General features: G+C 42.9%; 1 protein-coding gene across 6 annotated transcripts in view; it reads left to right on the top strand.

Annotated features, from left to right (window-relative positions):
- Nucleotides 1-1,122: 1,122 nt before the first annotated feature.
- Nucleotides 1,123-22,260, top strand: part of mpp3b (MAGUK p55 scaffold protein 3b) — a 113,584-nt gene continuing 92,446 nt past the window's right edge. For 3 of the 6 annotated variants that reach the window (XM_089121877.1, XM_089121878.1, XM_089121876.1), the window contains exon 1: nucleotides 1,124-1,271. The gene's annotated coding sequence lies outside the window, so the exon portion shown is untranslated. Of the gene's footprint in view, nucleotides 1,272-1,375; nucleotides 1,463-22,260 lie in introns of those variants that run through there. The other 3 variants (XM_089121875.1, XM_089121873.1, XM_089121874.1) reach the window with 2 other exon arrangements.

Raw genomic sequence — 22,260 nt, 5'->3', positions numbered from 1 at the left:
CAAAAGTAACTGAATGTCCTACTACAAATATTAGACAGTAATCGTAATTCTAATTAAAACATATTAATGTAGGCTACATGTATATTTATAATGTCATTATAAAATATATAGTGGTTTATATAGACACTATAAATACATTTCAGAAAAAAAATTATTAATTTTCCGCTTAAAAAAATCGTTCCGTGCACATAGACAGTAAAAGAAAGTGCATAGTCTACGCGCCATCTGAACCCTCATAATAAATGACTTCTCATTTTACACACACACACACACACACACACACCTTTGAAGTGATAGAAAGTCCTCGGGATACCGCATCACTCGCAAGACGCAACTTGGATTGGTTGTCAACAAGGCGAAGTCCATCATTCTCCACTTGTCGCAGCTCTCTTGCGAAAATGTTCGCGGCACACACTATAGGTTGGATCAGGTTTAGACGTGTCCGTGTTTGATGGCAAACCAACCGTCCAGAGCCAGAGTCTAGCCCTGGCAGCATCGCGGGGAACATATTCAACGCACTTGGACTTTGCACCATGAAAACAAATAGTTTGCGTCCCATGATTGCCTCTCTCATCTAACGTTACTACGCGATATCACAGTTTGTCATGTCTGTCGTTGGAAAGATCCACGTGGTGTCATGAATAATTAAGAGGCCGTGTCTTCTCATAGGATAACACCGATGAGTCATCAACGCACTGTGCAGTGCACTGCCACGTCACCCGCTACAATGAAGATTATAAACCCGGAAGACGAAAAAAGCGGAAAAAAACTCAAATTTAACCATTTTAACCTTATTATTAAATCTAACAGATGCTAACATTGTCTTCAATGGTGTTCAACACGCATACCTCTGTTATAATCTCAGAAAATGTGGTTTGCGGTTTCATGACCCTTTAAGGTATCTGTACTTTTACTCAAGTGTGTTCAGGTTCTCTTTACATCTCTGATTATGAACACCAGGTTTTTCTACTGAGTCCAGAATCAGGCGCTGCTGATCAGCTCCTGCCATATCACAGCAAGCATCATTAGAGGAGAGATAGGAAGAGGACCAGTGGGGGGATGGTGATAGAGCAAGAGATTGAAGAGGGAGGGCTGAAGATTGTATGTGAGAGAGAGAGAGAGAGAGAGAGAGAGAGAGAGAGAGAGAGAGAAGAGGGGAGGTAACGAAGAACCGAGACACACTGGGCTAGTGTAGAAGGAATCACCACATAGATGCCGAGGGTCTGTCCATGAAAGCGGAAACACTCTCAAACACGCAAGGGCGGTGAAAGGTAAGAGATACGGCAGCGTTCTCCCTTTTGCATGCTGGCTGTATAATCCGCTCTGCAGACAGACTGAACAGCAGGGTGGAAGGATCCTGCACTTAAAATGATCTCAGCATCCAGTGATGCATTTTTCACTGGCCACATTCCGTAACAGACAGTTTTGGACAGACTCTGGGATGCACGTCCGCTGGAATGAGGTAGAGGGATGCGGGGTGTCCCTTAATTTTTCTCAGATTCCCTATAGGTTGTCACAATAAATGCATTCAGAAAGCATTACTGAATTTGGGTGAATTGAAAAATAGTTATGTAAATGTTGTATTTTGTGTGTTTTCTATTTGTTCCTCATGAGATTCTGCTTTTACTGTCTTGAGCCATATTGAAGGTATTCTCTTGTACCTGTGATTTGTTGCCATGACTGTGTGTGTGTGTGTGTGTGTGTGTGTGTGTGTGTGTGTGTGCGTGTGTGTGTGTGTGTGTGTGTGTGTGTGTGTGTGTGGATCAGGTTTTACCAATGTTGTGGGTATTAACCAGAAAAAAAAAATTCAATAAACATACTAAATAATATCTTAGTGACAATATAAAAATGCAAAAAAAAGGTTTACATGAGGGGTAGTGGATAGAATCTTCTCTCTATAAGACCAATCAAAGTTAATGAAGTTAAAAATTAAAATTATGTGTGTGTACAGGCATGCACCCTGTCAACTACTGAATCTGCAACCTGTCAACTACTGAATCTGCTTGTAGCACATTTGTAGGTGCATATATAGTGTTGTGACATGTTTTTATTTGATGGAAAGGCGGTTTTCTGATCATTTGCTGAATTGGAATGAATTTGGCTCTATAGAGCTCAGTGACTCCTGCTGATGTCATTTGTGATAATCTTCTCCAAGGAGATTTAATTTGATGTTTTTGCTGCCCATGCTTGTGTCCATACAAGCATTTATGTGCACAATGCACACACACACACCAAGAGAGAGGAGAACTGCCAACAAGAATGGTGGCCTTTAGCGGTACGTGATAGTGAAATTGACAGATGGTGGCAGAAGAGTGGCTGATTGACCTTGTCCCCCAGCAAGGCATGTTTTCAGACTTTCATGAATCATTCTGTAAGGGTGAGAACTGGGCAAATGGCCCTCTGTTCTTCTGGAGAAAGAAATGATGATAAGTACAGACAGGCCCAAGGTCTTCAAACTGCAAAATAAGTGGATTCACTGGGGAGAATAATAATTTGGCATTCATAGCAATTAGGTTTTGTGTTTGGTGGTGTCGGGGTGGTGTTTTGCATGACACTTTCACCGATGGTATTTTCAAATGGTAAGCTGGGCGCCAAAGTACAAGCGAGATGACCCTGATCTGACCATATGTCTGGTGAGAATCCCTATAAGGCAGCTGCAGCATGTGAGGAAGATGGAGCGACACAGAGCAGCGTAATCTTTCCATCACGCACATCATAATCAGAGCGAATGGGAAAGAGAAAGTCTTTTGAGAGAATCCGTACAGATTAGAGGGCTTTCAAAAAATAAATAAATAAAAAAGTCAGTAGTAAGGTTTCAGCTTGTCTGGAACAAGCTGTACCAAAATTTAAAATCATGACACCCATTAATATTTCATCAACTGTAAGGTTTTAGCTCCTTGTGTGAAATATTCAAAATTTAGATTGTCTCTCAGATTTACTCTTTCATCAGCACAAGGTTGTGATTTTAAGTAGTGATATTTGCAAGTAAAATATGTGAATTATTATATATTATCCCAGATAGCACAAGTCTATTTGATGTGATGTTTACATCTGAAAGACTTATTTTTAAGAGTGTTTGCTCATCTGCAATATGTCTATAGGACGTTTCCTGTCAGATGTCAAACAGATGTTTAGAAGATGTCAGTTTAACATGTGTAGCGCCCCCTACCCGTGACCATTAATAGGGCGGAGCACCCAGGTTCTGAAAATGTCTCTCGACTTTATAATAATGTCCCTCCTATTACCCTAGCTGGCTACTGTTAAGGCCAATTTATACTTCTGCGTCGAGGGTACGCCGTAGTGTACGGCGTTGGCTACGCACGTAGGCGACGCCGTTGTGAGCATTTATACTTCTGCGTTCAGGTCTTGGTTGCTCTGCAGTACTGCTCTGAAACGCTAGTTGGCGGCGGAAGAGTTTTAATGTTCCACTGTGTTTAGATTCCTCGCGGCTAGGTTACTACGAGCAATAGCGACTGAAAGAGAGCTGATCATGTTGGAGTTGGAGCTTATTAAGGTGGAAAAACAGTTCACTTTAGTGAAATTACTAAAACTGAAAGGCAGAAATGAGAGAAGACTTCGGAGGAGATGAAACGTGTGGAAATCATAGACAGTGGTGGAAATGCGTGAGAAGGTACGTGCGGAAATGCGTAGGAGGAAATGCGATGCTACCAAGCCGACCAATCACCGATCTTGCGGTCCGCGTCGTCGCGACGTGTAGTTACATTTTTGAGGAGGTGCGCGTCAGGCGACGGCGAAGGGTACGCGGTATGGGACGCGTCTGTGCGTATGCTACGCCGTACCTACTGCGCGCACCCTACGCAGAAGTATAAATTGGCCTTTAGGGTGACCACCAGTCCCGCGTAGCGCGTGCGCGCACAGCGTTTGAAGCCCAATTCATGCGTCCCGCAAATTGAGACCGTGTCACGCATAATCAATGCTTGCTCAAAAAAAAAAAAAAAAAAAAAAAAGTCGGTCAGTCTATATCCTCGAGACCCAGGCAGCCAAACGTTGTGCCTGAACTCGTTCACGTTCATGAGCTCGTTCATATTGTGGGTGAACTGAACGTATTGTTTTACTGCCTGTCCTCATTAACGTGTGAACTCGTTCATTCTGGTGTCTGTGAACGCACGCTCTCTCAGTTTAACTTCGTTCAATGGGGTGCCAGATTTCTATAGAGCCTTCCAGGCGAAAGCCCGGCTAAACCTCAACGTGAACAGGGCTTAATATGTAGCGAAAAAAAACACCCAATCTGGCAACACAAGCCACCAGTGTCGCACCGCGGCCGCCGTCGACAAAGGCGTCATATGATAATTTAAACGGATTTTATAACGAGGTCGGTGAAGATGGGAACAATCTTACATTTCTGTGCAAACTTTGAACTGAACTAGTTAATTTTAAAATGTGTGAACTAAACTTTGAACTAGTTCAGAAAGTGAGAACTTCCCCAAGACCATAGACATATCCCCAAGACTGGTTGCCACTCCCACGTGACCTGCTGACTAGGTTGATGTCAACTTTTTCATTGTTGTCATGACAGCACACCTTGTCGTTCCGTGAACCTCTGGAGTTGTGAGTTTAGACTTTTTTTCGACTTTTTTAAAACTGTTCCTGTGGTGTTGAGGAACTATAATTCCTGTTAATCCTATAATTTTATATTTTTATTTATTTAAAGTGAATTAATTGTAATGAAAAATAAATCAAATTAAATAGCTAAAGTAAATCGTAAGTGGAAGTGCATCTGTCAATTCATTGAATGTTCAAAATATTCATTTTATTTAGAAAAAAAAATACACATTGGTTGGCCTATTCATGAGAATATATCAGCAATTACAGATGTTTAGGGAATAGGGCATTATTAATGTATGTGCTAAGGTATGTGTTTTTTTTTTTTTTTTTTTTTTTTTTTAACAATTATTCATGTACAAACAGTAAGGCAATAGTAACAATTCTAGATAGGGGTAAACCACTATCAGAGTCTTCCCGTGGGATGGGGGCACCGCCGCGCCAAGCAGTGTCCCACATTGTCCCTCAGAAACATACCCCTTGTCCCCCCTTGGGCTTATTAGCAGGTGGTCACCCTAGCTACTGTACTCATCTTAAATATAATTATATTCTTTGGAAAATGTCTAATATTTAAATAGCAATTAACCCAACAGAGAAAACCCTAAATCAATACAAATGTAAGGTTAAAGAAGTTAACAATAGGATTTATTAAACAGAAAAAAGGGAAAATGAACAAAATAAATGAATAGACTATTAATAAACCCTGGATTGAATTATCAAAGGACAGAAATGTATATCACAGATGATAATACCTCTCACAAATACCTGTTGAGTACCTCACAAAGTCTCCGAAAATATATATGAAGAAATTAAATTAATTTCACCCTAAAATATATTCAATTACACTTAGAAATAAACAGAAAAAAAAAAAAACAGATAAATGTACTTGGGTACGATCAGTATCACACAGTACTCTTAGGTCGTATTAACAGTTTCGAAACCACCAACAAGAGGTATGGAACATAACAGAACAACAGTTAAAAGCGTGGGCCCACACACACAAATACCAGTCAAAACAACCCACCCCGTTGCAGGCCTGTAACGTTGCTGGGGAGCGTTGTGGCCGGGAAAACAACAAAATGCCTCTTCACTCGAATAAGCCAAAATAAATCAACTGATCACCTGAGTTAAGTCTGTTTTCTCAGTCTCAATAATCAGTCTCAGTCTCAGTGCTGCGCTGGGAAACAGGCTCAGCTCACCCTTAATTCTTAATTTAAACTCTAGTGCCTCGTATAACACAAGCAAAGAAAAAACAAATCTTAATCGAGTCAAACTTGATGTCAACTCTTTTCCCGTTCTTCTTTTTTTTTTTTTTCTTCCCCTCTCCCTCTCCAATCAGATCTTTTTCCCATTTCACAGAGGCGGGGATAAATCCAAAAATAACCAATCACCAATAAAAGAACAAACATGCTGGGTAAAGACACGTTTTAGCATCTACATCCCAATCAAACTTTATCGTTTAACATAACTCTTAAAGGAGCAGGACCTATATATCAAATGAACCCATCTGAATCATAAAACTTATTAATACCTTTTTTTATCAGTAAATGACGGTTAAGGTACTTAATGATAACCCTCACTGGGTTACACATGCATTCTAAATCATTACATCTTAAAGACATCTTCTTAACGTCTATTAGAAGATGTCAATTTTCCGACATCTGACAGGAAACGTCCTATAGACGTATTGCAGATGAGCAAACACTCTTAAAAATACGTCTTCCAGATGAAAACATTACATCAAATAGACTTCATATAATTTATAGTGAAAACCAGTAGGCCTACATTCCAGGAATTTATATTTTATTTAAATAAATAAAAAAAACAAACAGATTTTTGTTATCAGTAATGTAACATAACACCACAGTGATCTGAAGGCACGGGCGCTTTGTGGCTGTGGTAACAAGAGGTAAAAACGATATAAATACTGTTCGTTTTCTCACACAAACCACTCGTTTCATGTCTTAGGCCATCAATGTGTACTCACATTTATGAGTCATTAAATCATGTTTAATTTGGACTTCTCTGTTTATGCTCTTTGAGGTGGACCCCATATACCTCCATTATATGACTGACAGACAAGAACGGTTTGACCTAAAAATATCAAAATTGAAAATACTGTGGAAACAAAGATGCCCTAGAGGTAAGCTAAAACGTACCACAAATTAATTTCAAAGTGAACTATCCCTTTAACTGCCCTAATAACGTTAGAAAGTCATGAAAATAAAAAAATGACATGACAACTTATCGTTATAAAATCATTATTTATTTTACTAATGTTAAGAATTCAGGTTTGTTTATCAGTATTAGCTGGAATTGTCGGATAGGAACCGTCTGTAGCTTTCGCAAGAGTTAAATTTTTTGAACGCATCCGGATGACCAACGGACACGATTTTCTTCGCACCACACTTGGTCGGACCCATTCACATGCGGCCTGCGAATCTCCATAGGAAATGAATGACTTCCGGTCGTTTCGGAGTCGTATCGGAGAGGATTTCAACTGCCAGTGTGAAGGCGGCCTAACAGTTGCTTCACAACCAGTTTCAAAGTTCCTTGCGACTGACACTAGGGGGCGAAATGCGACAATCGTATGCGAATTTCGTGTGCAGTGGAAAGGCGGCTTTAATATAGGTAATCCTAGCCTCGTGCTCATAGTTTTGAGCCGCCTTTACCCCGGATGTCCACCAACTGCAGAACGGCTGCGGATTGGCTCCGCTGCGTGTCGGATCCATGCTCCGCCGTCCTTAAATACCTACCAGATCCGGATTTGTTGTGGAACAGCTGCGGCCATGACTGACAGCTGAAGTCACGAGGACACACGATATCTGTCACGATATCATGAATTTACGTATGAATTTACTTTTTGAATGTATTGGGAAAGTAGTAGGTTGTATAAATAAAGTTTTGTTACTATTGTACTAAACTATTGTTTTTTTTGGAAAAGGAAAAAGCATATAAAACAAAATTGGTGTGGTTTAAATTTTGGGCTACTTATGAGTGACAATAATGTTTTGGTTTTGTTTCTGTGTTCGACTTCCTGCGGCGCTCTCCGGCATCTGGCAAAAATATAAATTCTGTGTATCTTCTCTGGAGGGCTGCGGTCCCTGGAGCTGGGACGGAGTCGGAACGCAGCTGATACGCAGTCAGTGAAAATGCACACATTGACTTTAATGGAAATCTATTGACTCCGCCACCATTCCTGAGCGGATCCGCAGCCGTTCCGCAGGATCCCCTCCTCTATCTCTGTGGATACTATTAAAGCCTGTCTTTGATCTTCATCTTCTTCGTTGTGAGCTTAAACAACCAGCCCTGTGACAGAACACCGGACCAAACTAAATAAATTGTGACATGTCTAAAAGTTCTCTTTTCTTTTTTCGTGTTCAGTAGGTTTTTTTTTCTGTTATCACCCCTTCTTGCACCATGGACTTTCGAGCAGTGACACTTTTGTGCTTTGAGCAGGGAGAACCCTCACTTGAGAGAGTTTTTAGATCTCACCCATCAAACCACGTTCCTGGATGACTGCATGTTCCTGTGTGTTGATCTCAACTCCACCACACATGTACAGTTGTCAGGGGAGGTATTTTGAGGAAGATTCGCAACATATGTGAAGTGGGTGCTGGTGTCCTGCGGATCAGCTTTCACAGTTGAGGATGCTGCCCCACTCCCCATCCAAAACTACCCAGACGATAAGGATCGAAGGCCTGAACCCACCGCAGATAGCGTGAAGGTGAATAATGTGACGTATAAGATGACCCGGGCCCATCGCAAAGGGAGTGTTGTTGGATTTCAAGGTGTGGGAATTGAGAATGGACACTTGTTTTGTATTTGGGGAGGATGATTCCCTGCCCACTTTGATCCCACCTGAATCAGAGTCTTCATCTTCAGACCTGCTAGCTCCTCCCAGCCAGACTATTTCGAATGCTCTATTTTTATATTTTTTTTCTGCATTGGTTTCAAGTCTTTTCCACAGCCTTCAGCCATCTGTGCCACCCAATTATCACTGTTTCCCTTCAGTCCCTTGGTACCACCTATGCCTCCAGTAGCGTTGCACCACTTTGGACCTGTCGAGAGCCATCTCTTCCTGGGCTCCACCTCTAGCCTCGGCGCACAACGTAGCCATCCTACCTTAGGCTCTGCCTCAATCGTCATTCCAACTATCCCTCAGACCTCTGGATCCCCTCCTCTATCTCGAGAGGTCGTCACTGTGGCTCCGTCGTGGCCACCAAGATCTTCACCATCTCTCCACCACTTCGGCTGCACGGTGGGCTCCATCCTCACCGTCATTGCCTCTGGTCATCCGCATTGTGACCTACATCAGTGTTCCTCCATGGCTTCTCCCTACATCAAAGCCACTGTGGGGCACTTCCTTGGCTGTGGCCTAAATGAACCATCATACCCTGCTCAAGGTCAACCCTTGGCTCACTCCATCACCACCCTGGACTTGGTGGTTCATCCTCCTCCTGGTCGTCCATCCACCTCCAGGGCCTCCTCCTGTATGTCTGTGCCATATCCCATCGCCATCCGTCTTCACCATCCCTTCTGCAGGCCCCTTAACCATCCCCTCATCCTCTTGACCTCTTCTTCATGGTCACGTCTACCGGTAGGGGGCATTCTGTCACCATCACATTCGTTTGGACTCCTTATGTTTCGTCATCTTCTGCCTTCGTCACTCATTTGTTGTTACTGACACTAATTTTGTTCAGTATACTATCCAGTTAATACTATACTATTGTCACTAATACTAATTATGCACTCAATCACCATCACCACCATCTGTATATACCAGTTTGGTGTCCGGTGACATCAGTTATGCTTCTGTTTGCATGTCTATGTTTAGATTTGCCTGTGGATACCATTAAAACCTGTCTGGGATCTTAAAGGGCACCTATTATGGAAAATTCACTTTTACATGGTGTTTGAACATAAATGTGTGTTGGCAGTGTGTGAGCAAAACCACCCTAGAATGATAAAAATCCACCCAGTGTTTTTTTTTACAGTCTCAATAAATCATATGCACTGTCTCAGAACGAGCTGTTCTGAGATCCAGCTCTTTGTGACGTAGAAAGTGAGAAAGGGGTTTGATTGACAGTGTGGTTGTGGCATAGACCCCGCCCTCGGTAATCTGTACATCCTCCATTTTTTCAACGACAGCCGGTAATGTCTCTTGGAAACATAAATGTTCTGTCATGGGTTAATCCTGTTGTTGTAGCTTAAAAGTTAATTCTCAACTGTGGATTGTCATCTACTGTTTGCGATCCACCGTCACATCCAGTAACAGTAAGTGTATTTTATGATTTTTGAGCAAATAGTCTTTTCAGTCAATGTCAGCCAATTCAACAACAAATGTGTCTAAAGTTGTTGTTGTCGTAGGATGTCTGTGTAGGCTATATAATTTAAACTTTGTTTGTATAGTGTGCAACCACACGTTTATTTAAAGATATTGTATTAAATACTGCATATATGTTCTTGTTCTGTAAGTTAGCCATCTCCTCACATTTGCCACGGAAGCACCTGTATGACAAGTAAACATGACGCCACAGGTCCCTCATAAATGTAATTTCGCTTGTAGTAGCAAACTTCACAGTATGTGTATGTAATTTTAAAAAAAAATGTGCCAGCTTTAGTGTTTGTGTGTGTCTGTGTGTGTGTGTGTTGCACATGCCCATCATTTCAAAGGGGACGCGATTACAACACTATAAGTACATAAATGTATCAAATAACCATACCGAGACGTACTGGTCCATTCTCATTTGTGTTTATTCTGCCGGAGTCTCTTCATACTATTTATATATTCCGATTCAAACGTATGCTGAATGACATTCAAAACAGCGGTTTCTCTCACTCTCTCAGTACCGACTGCCATTGGTATCAAGTTACGCCCTCATCCAAAGGCACGGCGGGCATATGCAGCTCATTTGCATTTAAAGCCGTATACCCCCGAAACAGCTCATTTTTAAGCAGGCCCCAAAATGACTATTGACTAAATGACTAAAAAAAATGACTAAAAAAAATTTCAAATGGTTATAATAAATTAACTGTGGGGTATTTTGAGCTGAAACTTCACAAATACATTCTAGGGACACCAGAGACCAATATTACATCTTGTAAAAATGGGCATAATAGGTGCCCTTTAATTTTCTTCGTTCTATTGCCATTCCATAATACCAAATATCACCACTGTCACACATTTGAACACTGAATTTGAAGGGTTCTCCAATGTGATCACGTGAACATAAAATGATATTGTATGAGAAATGTTCTCATATAGGATCTGCATTGCATTCTCAACACATCATGCTTTTGAGTAAAATCACTGAGTTCGCAGAAATGTACTAGGGCTGTTTTACTTGATTTGTAAATGGGCTAAATGATTTAACCATGCTTGTAGTAAAACCGAAAAGCATCAGTTTCAGACTCTCTAAAGAGACTTTAAAGTAGTGCAGCGAACTTTCCTGTGATGTATCTCTAGGTGAAAAGCAATGATAAAGTATTGATTGTTGTTGCCATGGGGATTATTTCCCCGGGGACTCATTTTCAAGTGAAGTGATCATATTTCTACTTCACTCATTTACATGGATATGTGTAGACCACTAGAATCAATTTCCCCTCTGAAGATAAATGGGTAACACTTTAAAATAATGGTCAGTAGTTAACAAGTAGCTATGCAGGAAGTAATAGGTAGTGTAAGGTCCACCCATTGGCCCAAGGACGGAATCCAATGGCTGGGCGAAGGGATAATGCGTGTATGTCTTTCATTTTCTCCAGTTGAGTTCACTTAATTTATTAGAATTTAGTTTCAATATTGCTTTAGCTCTATGCTTAATCTGACTCCAATTTTTACTGATGATCAAGTTTAGATTGTGTTTCTTATTAGAAAATAACCATAACTATTGATTATAATTTAATTTAGATCTTTGATATGTCTGTGTTTCTTACACTTTCAATTATTCGTTCATTATGGACCCGATGCTGCACAGAGATCACGGTGGCCAGATCGTGTTTCTCACGGACACAAACCTTGTCAGTTCTGTATTTAGTCAGAGGGTGCAGGGTTAACTAATACTTCTTAAGTCGGTTGCCTACTGCTCACACGTACAAAGAATGTAGTTTATTTTAGCAACTTCCATACAACTTGCTAAATCAGTGATAGACAGAAATCAAAAGGTCTACAGAAGGACGTGCCTACCTACTGCTCCATTCACATCTGCGCCTTTAGTTTGACCTATCCTGCAAGATTTGCGGTAGCACCAGCCTCCTATAATTTACTAAAATAATGACGTCAGAATACTCCAGAGTAAATCAAGATGTAACATTTATTTGTCAGGAAAAAATGTATCATGCCAATTACCCAAGCAATTAACAGCCAATTCAGAAATAGTAAATACATGACATCAATTACTCAAAGATGATTCTAAAAGTAAGCAATGCATTCCTGACAGAGACACACAGTAGTGTGTGAGTGCTTTCCACCGGGAAAACACTGACACAGCACTGTATGGGGTTTTTCCTGGTTACAGGTTCCCGAAAACTGCTCTGTTACCTAGCCTTAAATACCCAGACCAGAACAAAAGGGTTGTGTCACAGTCCTTCGTCTGCACCATCCTGTCTGCGTCTCCAGCACTACACTTCCCATGATCCTCTTGTCTGCACACCTGAACTCACTCCCTCATCAGCCTCCCGTTCAGCGTCCTGTTCATCTGTTTCACCTGTCTTCACCTCATTATGTTTGATTCTTCAGTGTATTTAGTTCCCTCTGTTTTAGTCAGTCTTTGTCGGTCAATGTCTAATGTTAGCATGTGTTGCACCTGAGTTCCTGTCTTCCTGCCTGTTTTATATATTAAATATTATCTTCACCGTTACTCCGGACTCCTCGTTCCTCTGCCTGCACCACAGTCCTGACAGATCGACCGACCACTAAAAGCATGGAAGCTGATCGCTTCCACGTCAACCCAGCCGACCTTTTGGTCCATTGTTTTCAGGACGGGATCCCTCTGGAGGATTATATTACTAAGTTTCTGGAACTCGCCAACGGGGTAAGCTGGACAGATACGGTTCTTAAGTCGGTGTTTTGGGGTGGGTTGGATGAGTATCTGTACCAGCAAGCTCCAGCAGCGGAGTATCCAGGGACCTTCGCTGAGTACCTGGATCATGTGCTGTGGTCGAGCGGCTCAACCTTCACCGTTGGTGAGGTTGATGACATCGTCGCTCAACCACCATCTCCAGCCATGACCACTTGCTCGAGTCCTTCACATGTTCAGCCAACGCCCAAGGTTTCCTCATCGCTGGTTCCGCCCAGCCCTGTCCAGCCAGAGACCGTCCAGCCCGCCCCAGAGACCGTCCAGCCCGCCCCAGAGACCGTCCAGCCCGCTCCAGAGACCGTCCAGCCCGCTCCAGAGACCGTCCAGCCCGCTCCAGAGACCGTCCAGCCTGCGCCTGAGACCGTCCAGCCTGCGCCTGAGACCGTCCAGCCTGCGCCTGAGACCGTCCAGCCAGAGCCCGAGACCGTCCAGCCCGCGCCAGAGACCGTCCAGCCCGCGCCAGAGACCGTCCAGCCCGCGCCAGAGACCGTCCAGCCCGCGCCAGAGACCGTCCAGCCCGCGCCAGAGACCGTCCAGCCCGCGCCAGAGACCGTCCAGCCCGCGCCAGAGACCGTCCAGCCCGCGCCAGAGACCGTCCAGCCCGCGCCAGAGACCGTCCAGCCCGCGCCAGAGACCGTCCAGCCCGAGCCCGAGACCGTCCAGCCAGAGCCCGAGACCGTCCACCCCGAGCCCGAGACCGTCCACCCCGAGCCCGAGACCGTCCACCCCGAGCCCGAGACCGTCCACCCCGAGCCCGAGACCGTCCACCCCGAGCCCGAGACCGTCCAGCCCGAGCCCGAGACCGTCCACCCCGAGCCCGAGACCGTCCACCCCGAGCCCGAGACCGTCCAGCCAGAGCCCGAGACCGTCCAGCCAGAGCCTGAGACCAGGATCCCACCCAGCCTCCCTCTCCCGCCTCCTCTCATCTGTCCTCCATCTTCTCTCCTGCCCTTCAGCTCCCCGAAACCAGTTTGGTCTGTGGATCCCCGGTTTTCGCCTCGCACCGCCTCCACATGGACACTTCCTCGGCCCTCTGTCCCATCAGCTCCCCCATGGCTCCTACCTCCCTCAGCTCCTCCATGGCCCCTCAGTCCACCAGCTCGGCCAGGCTCCCTCGGTCCTCCGGATTCCCTTCACTCCCTCGTCATCCTCCCCTCACCTATGGACTTCCTTCCTTTGGCTCCGCCCCGGTTTGTCACCCCTTCGGTTCAGTTGGACTCCTCACTCCCTCCAGTCACCCGTCAGCCCTCACGCCCTCTGACCTCACCGTGTCCCTCTGTGCCCCTGTCGTCACTTCAGTCACCAGAGCCTACGGTGTCACCATGGTCCCTCGGTCCCTCCTCAGCACCCAATGTCGTCTGTCCCTCAGCTACACCCTGGTCTCCTCTCCCATCTGCTCCGCCCCTGTCAGTCGGCCCCCTGGTGTTGTCAGCCCCACTACCATCGGCTCCACCAGGGGTCCGCCCTCCATCTGCTCCGCCCTGGTCTCGCCCTCAGCCTGCTCCGCCCTGGTCTCGCCCTCAGCCTGCTCCGCCCTGGTCTCGCCCTCAGCCTGCTCCGCCCTGGTCTCGCCCTCAGCCTGCTCCGCCCTGGTCTCGCCCTCAGCCTGCTCCGCCCTGGCCACGCCCTCAGCCTGCTCCGCCCTGGCCACGCCCTCAGCCTGCTCCGCCCTGGCCACGCCCTCAGCCTGCTCCGCCCTGGTCTCGCCCTCAGCCTGCTCCGCCCTGGGGAAGCCCTCAGCCTGCTCCGCCCTGGGGAAGCCCTCAGCCTGCTCCGCCCTGGCCACGCCCTCAGCCTGCCCCGCCCTGGCCACGCCCTCAGCCTGCCCCGCCCTGGCCACGCCCTCAGCCTGCTCCGCCCTGGCCACGCCCCGCCCCCAGTTCGTCCCCCCTCCTTCCTCTGTTATGCGGCGTGAGGTCACGCCTCCCGGGAGGGGAGAGTTCTGTCACAGTCCTTCGTCTGCACCATCCTGTCTGCGTCTCCAGCACTACACTTCCCATGATCCTCTTGTCTGCACACCTGAACTCACTCCCTCATCAGCCTCCCGTTCAGCGTCCTGTTCATCTGTTTCACCTGTCTTCACCTCATTATGTTTGATTCTTCAGTGTATTTAGTTCCCTCTGTTTTAGTCAGTCTTTGTCGGTCGATGTCTAATGTTAGCATGTGTTGCACCTGAGTTCCTGTCTTCCTGCCTGTTTTATATATTAAATATTATCTTCACCGTTACTCCGGACTCCTCGTTCCTCTGCCTGCACCACAGTCCTGACAGGTTGTACCAATAGCTTTCAGAGTTTGTTTTGGGTCCATCCCTATACCCCAAGGGGTAACACCTGGTCTCGGGGGAGAGGGGAGATATCTTGAAAAGACATCACCCTTGGAGGAGAACTGGAATCTCCTAAGTTCTCAATCTTTCTCCTATTTCCAATAACTGTAATGAAATGAAGACCATTTTACCAATCGCACTGAGACACTTAAAATGATACCAAACATGAAAAGGGAAAACCTTAGATTCACAAGCAAAAGAACAATAAACACCTATCACCCAAATCTTTATTGGGGCATCTCCCACAACAGAAGAACAGGCGTTGTTTTCTTGTTCTGCCTGTTCTGCTGCTGCAGGAATGAAACAATTTTACCACTCGCGCCAGAAGTATTTATTTTGCCCTTGCATAACACAGCTGGAAGCAGGAGGTTTGTGAGATTTGAATGCCTGAATGAGCCCTGGAGGAGAGAAGATATTGTGCAGAGTCAAGAACCACAACATGGGGGGGGAAGATATCGGGTTGGGCCAGTTGTGTGGTGCCCTCTGTCCCTTTGATCTCTTTTACAGATTAGTGAGTTTTTATTGTTTTACTGCAGTTTCGAATTCCTAAATTCAGTCTTAGGAAAGTCCTTCCTTACAGTTTCGACCCCTGGCCCCTTGGGGCAGATTCAGATCAGTTCCTGAGGGGCCAAAATTTTATTAAGTCCGCTTCTGGTTACAGTTTCCGTAGCGCAGGTACCTTTAAAGGGCTGAGCGCGATGGCCACGTTCGTCGACGTGCGCATTGTGCGGATTAGGCACCTGAAGTAGCAGCACCGGCAGAGTGTGACGAAGAAGATTATTCCACTGACGAGGACGCATCCACGGAACGTCCAGTCCCACCAGGTGTACGCATACCTCGCTGACCGGGTCGAGGATCTGGACAGGATTTCTGCAGTCTTTCTCGCCAGATTTGCTTCCACTTTAGCTTGGTTCAGATGATACTCGGTCTGTAAGATGATTTCTTGCACCAAGTCCATTGTATTGACCAGAGCTTGAGTACTTTGTTCATAGAAGGTGTCCTCCCACCAGGGAGAAACATCAGTGTCCATTGGAACCCTTCCCAGGATGTTTATCTGTGCCATTGAAAAGTCCTCTTTTACTTCCAAACAGAACGTGTGGTTCGCAGGGCAGGTCAGACCTCCGTAGGAGAAGGAGTTCATCTCACTGACGATGCACCACTGTGTGTGAGACACTTGAACAGCATCAGAATGACCCTGCAATAATTCAACAATGATGCATTTGTAGTTCTTGTCAAATTGGGGAAAAGGTTGTTAAACAGAAGAACACAAAAGCAAGACATGATGCAGTCATGTCAAAAGTGCGAGTGGTAAATAAGGTCTCTTTTTCAGAATCATATATTTAGTGGCCAGGTCTCATTTAATCACCAAATTCTTCACCACCACAGTGATGTGGTTGTGGAATTTAGATTGGGTCTGGATAAATTAAGGAAGTGTATCAGAACGTCAACATAACTAGTATATTTACCAGCGGTATGCATAATTAAAATAAATCAAATAATTAATCATGGAACTACACAATTTCATAATTATAAAATTGTCTGCATTAGTTGTTTAAGTGCAAATCATCAATTGAACCTTAAGGTTTTAATATGTTCAGTTAGAGAATGAAATGTACCGGAACAGAGATTTGAACTCTCTAGTTTAACTTTTAAAATCATCCTCTGTGCATTTGATGTACAGGCTAAGTCACACTCAATAGTGCAGGTCTGGATGGGAATTGTATAGTTGACCAATAGAAATGCCTGCATTTTAGATTTGTTTTTATATTTTTTATTGGCATTAGTCATTTGTTGGAATCTAGGGGGCCCTCCTGGTTTGCAACAACTCTAACGACTGGATCATCAACATTTTGTCCAAAGACCAGTTGCATTGATGAACAGGTCTCACTTAGATTTTAAATGTGGAATTTAAAGCAATTGATGTGTGACTATAGCCATGCACATGTTCTTAGCACATCACAGCGTTTACATTCAGGAAGTTGACAAGACTGTACTGCTGTAAAAATGTTTAGAAAGAAATTATTCAAATAATTTCCCTTGTCCTATATGTATGAAGGTGAATGATGTATTGTTTGCATTATGTGAATAATTTTGACCTGAATAGTCCTATGATCTATGCCAGGTAGAGATGTTCTAAGGTTGTCATAGTCATGGGGTGTATTGTGTATGTTTATGCATAGGAGATGGGTGTTGTCTATATTATTATAATCTGTGTTGCATAATTTAGTTCCGGTGCTACACCGGGAGGCCACATAGAGTATAGCTACATCCGTAGTGTTATAAGTTGTGAGCAGCCCCTTGAAGTTTCTCCACCCATCTCCAACATGTCAAGTTGTGTGTGTCCTGCTTGATGCAGGCAGGACCAGACCCTTGTGGAATCTGGTTCTGAAGAAAGTCAGTTGTCAGCCTGTAAGGGAATAGACCTAGAGAGAACATCACAGTTTAATCTTGAGCCTTTACACAAACTTCAGTCAAATAGATGGTACTATCTCAATATTTCTTTGATGGCCTAAGCCAGAAGGTTGTTACTGATGGCTTTGATCTGTTAAGATTTTATTCCATTAGAAGAAAATTTGTTTTAGTTTACAACAACATGTATCATGATCATGATCATGTTTCTGCAAAGAAAAGGCCAATTAAACTGAGTGTTAATGGTCAGAACTTACTGCTATTGCAGTTAAATTCACACAGTCTGCTGTGTTGTGAGCAGTAGGACACCCATATCTGCTGGGGAAATCTCTTCACATGCTGCTGTTTATTTACACTAGCCAGATCTGTGTTCGGAGCAATTAGATCACCAGGTGTGGTGCTGTGCTCGTTTGTTTGGCATTTAGAATTTATGGTGCCATTCAAACTCTTGACCATTTAGATCTCTGAGGTCCATAAGGACAGTAGATGCCTGATGATTACATTTCACACAACTTTCCTTATATGTCCAGTAACATATATTCCCTGATCAGATCCCATGTGAGCTGATGTTCCCAGAGAGGAATTTAACACTTGCACCACTTTGTTTGTGGTTTTGTTGCAAGAGAACATTAAAACTTGTATCTCCCCTTGTTACTGGGTTAAAGATCTATTAGATCAAAATGATATTATCCTGTGGCTTTGGATGGACTTTCAAGACATGTCAATCAAGTTGATCATTTTAGTTGGTACATACTGGACATTGTAATTTTCCTCATTAAAGATTCTTGCACAAATAAAAGGTTAAGAAGTTCTTTCTCACTATTTTTTTCTTTTCAGTTTTCTTTCTTAACAATCCTTTCTCTAACCATCCATTGTCTCCTTCTTCACCCCATTTCAACACTAGTAGTGTTCCTGCCATCTTACTCCCTACATGCACATTCCCTCTTCCTACATTCTGATTCTTTTCATTCTTCTTCAACATCCTTTCTTCTTCTAAACCAATGCTGAATCATCAAGAGATTAAAGCCATTCCTGGACATTAGTATAACATATATTATATCTGGTCATAATATAATTTATATTCTAGAAAATTGTATAAATCAAAACTAATTTTATTTGCTGGTCTCTGGGGTCTCTTCTGAGTAAATGTCCATACTGACTTGTTATCTTCTCCCTGATCTTTTAGAAGGCATTTGGCCCTGCAGCTCCAGTTGTGCTGCCATGAGCATTGTGTGCACAGCAACAAACTAAGCTGTAAAGCTATTGCTGATACGGTAAACATTCAATGCACTGCAAGCACTGAGAACCATGGGTCAAATCATTGCTCACTTTAAAAATTTCTGTGCATAAAATATAGAATTGGACACAATTCTTATGTTTTAGGCCGAGATTTTATCAATTGCATTCTATTAAGAATCTATTTGAATATGAAAAAATGGTTGGACAAAGGGGTCTGATTGAGGGTGCCATTGTTTTTGGCTTGTTACTTTTGTCAGTGTCTTTTGAGACCTCTGAAAACATACAAGAGCACAGCGATTGCAAAGTATGATTTAATACCAAATTAAAAGCTATGTTTTATAAGACTGTGCCTTAAATGGTGTTGTTTAAACCATATTTTGGGACATCAGTCATGCATTTTTTAGCATTCTTGTAAAATTTTCAAAGAATAATGATTAATTTGATGTAATTCATTCTTTGTCTAACTTCCCTCATGGGACAAGAACCAGCTGTGCATGGGTGAAACTATCAGGCCTGGCTACAAGCCTTTTAGTGACACACTAATCATTATATGCATTAGTTTTAACAGTTTGCATATTCTTCTGAATTTCAGTCACTAGGACTTCTGTATGGCAGCTGTTCTCTAGGACTGAGAGGTCATTTTCCCAGATCATTTCTTTTGAAATATTCAAATTTCATTGCACTGTTTAGTCCAACTTTACATTTTGCAAACAAATGATTCAAGTGAGATATTTTTACTTGTTACATTTTAGATCATCTAATCACAACACAAGACCTTTTCACAAGTCAGCATGATCATTTTCTTATTTCAATGTTGCAATCTTGTTGCAGCACACAAAATAATCAAATTACATATTTACCCTCAGAATTTTAAGTTTTTAGTTTACATCCCTCTGTTGAGTACCAGGATAAAATTTGAATGAAATTATTCCAATTTTGGTTTCATCTCTTGTTGCGTGGGCAAACAAGGGTTATTTAAAGTTAAAGCAAGGGATATCATTTCTCATCTACGCTGCTGCTATCATGTCCCTAGCATGTGGTTTCATTAATTCTCAAGCCCCACCGGATTTTGCGTTCTCCGGTCTAACTGGGTATGCCGACCCATTCTACAAATGTGTCTATATGAGGTGCGTCTGCGTGTTCCCTCAACACTTCTAAAAGGCAAAAAGAATTGACTTACCACAACAGCTGGAGAAAGAGAAGGAGATCAAACCTCTTACTAGTTGCAAGTTCCAATATTTTGCTGAAAAGACACTCGCAATCTGGAGATCACGTCGGGGTCAACACTTTGTAAGGTCCACCCATTGGCCCAAGGACGGAATCCAATGGCTGGGCGAAGGGATAATGCGTGTATGTCTTTTCAGCGCTCCAGTTGAGTTCACTTAATTTATTAGAATTTAGTTTCAATATTGCTTTAGCTCTACGCTTAATCTGACTCCAATTTTTACTGATGATCAAGTTTAGATTGTGTTTCTTATTAGAAAATAACCATAACTATTGATTATAATTTAATTTAGATCTTTGATATGTCTGTGTTTCTTACACTTTCAATTATTCGTTCATTATGGACCCGATGCCGCACAGAGATCACGGTGGCCAGATCATGTTTCTCACGGACACAAACCTTGTCAGTTCTGTATTTAGTCAGAGGGTGCAGGGTTAACTAATACTTCTTAAGTCGGTTGCCTACTGCTCACACGTACAAAGAATGTAGTTTATTTTAGCAACTTCCATACAACTTGCTAAATCAGTGATAGACAGAAATCAAAAGGTCTTCAGAAGGACGTGCCTACCTACTGCTCCATTCACATCTGCGCCTTTAGTTTGACCTATCCTGCAAGATTTGCAGTAGCACCAGCCTCCTATAATTTACTAAAATAATGATGTCAGAATACTCCAGAGTAAATCAAGATGTAACATTTATTTGTCAGGAAAAAATGTATCATGCCAATTACCCAAGCAATTAACAGCCAATTCAGAAATAGTAAATACATGACATCAATTACTCAAAGATGATTCTAAAAGTAAGCAATGCATTCCTGACAGAGACACACAGTAGTGTGTGAGTGCTTTCCACCGGGAAAACACTGACACAGCACTGTATGGGGGTTTTCCTGGTTACAGGTTCCCGAAGACTGCTCTGTTACCTAGCCTTAAATACCCAGACCAGAACAAAAGGGTTGTACCAATAGCTTTCAGAGTTTGTTTTGGGTCCATCTCTATACCCCAAGGGGTAACACCTGGTCTCGGGGGAGAGGGGAGATATCTTGAAAAGACATCACCCTTGGAGGAGAACTGGAATCTCCTAAGTTCTCAATCTTTCTCCTATTTCCAATAACTGTAATGAAATGAAGACCATTTTACCAATCGCACTGAGACACTTAAAATGATACCAAACATGAAAAGGGAAAACCTTAGATTCACAAGCAAAAGAACAATAAACACCTATCACCCAAATCTTTATTGGGGCATCTCCCACAACAGAAGAACAGGCGTTGTTTTCTTGTTCTGCCTGTTCTGCTGCTGCAGGAATGAAACAATTTTACCACTCGCGGCAGAAGTATTTATTTTGCCCTTGCATAACACAGCTGGAGGCAGGAGGTTTGTGAGATTTGAATGCCTGAATGAGCCCTGGAGGAGAGAAGATATTGTGCAGAGTCAAGAACCACAACATGGGGGGGAAGATATCGGGTTGGGCCAGTTGTGTGGTGCCCTCTGTCCCTTTGATCTCTTTTACAGATTAGTGAGTTTTTATTGTTTTACTGCAGTTTCGAATTCCTAAATTCAGTCTTAGGAAAGTCCTTCCTTACAGTAGTACTGCATTAACACCGAACTTAATACTATTAACTAATATGGAAGCAATATTAACTAAGCATTAAGTAATATGTAATTTAGTACAAAGGTAGTTCCTTGGTAGGTATTTGATTGTTACTACAGAAATATATCCTCATTGAGAACTACTTGTGAACTAAGAAATAATAACCAATTAATTACTAATCACAAAAGTACCATGTCTAAAAAGTGAACAATTGTCAGGGTTTTATACTCTTAACATGATCATAACATTTCAGAAGCATGTGCCTCAAATGGGTTCTTTGTGGAAACCAGTTTATGAAGTTTATATATCCTCCCAAATACATTAGCTAGGTTGAGATTGTGACCACTACTCTTGCCAGGATGGACGCATGTTCTCTGTTTATTTAAAACTTAAACATAAATAATACTAATAAAGACAGTTTTTAAAAATAAATCTTAAATAATTAGGAAGTGATGCTGACACTCTCATGATTGGATTAGTTCACTATTATGAGCTCTATTGAATGTCAGTCACATATATCTCAGACTCCAAAGACCTATAACTTTATGTTACAGTAGCTGCCTAAGGAGGACTTCTCTTTAGCACATGAATATAAACATTGATGTTCACTTGTCAAAAACAATTAGCATCTTTAATGAAGAAATTGGCTGCATTTATGTTACGATAAGCAGAAAAATCACATCTTCCAGATTACAGTGTTTGTTAGAATATTAGTGCCTCACAGAACCTGTACAGTATGTGGCAAATATAAAATTAAATAACTTGTATCATTTGTGAAAAACATGTTAACGCCTCAATAACTACTTAAGCGTTACCTTGTCATCCCGCAG

This window comes from Pimephales promelas, chromosome 17 (genome assembly GCF_988280905.1).
Source record: "Pimephales promelas chromosome 17, fPimPro1.hap1.1, whole genome shotgun sequence".
In the NCBI taxonomy this organism is placed as follows: Eukaryota; Metazoa; Chordata; class Actinopteri; order Cypriniformes; family Leuciscidae; genus Pimephales; species Pimephales promelas.
This window is presented reverse-complemented; position numbering and strand designations above follow the sequence as displayed.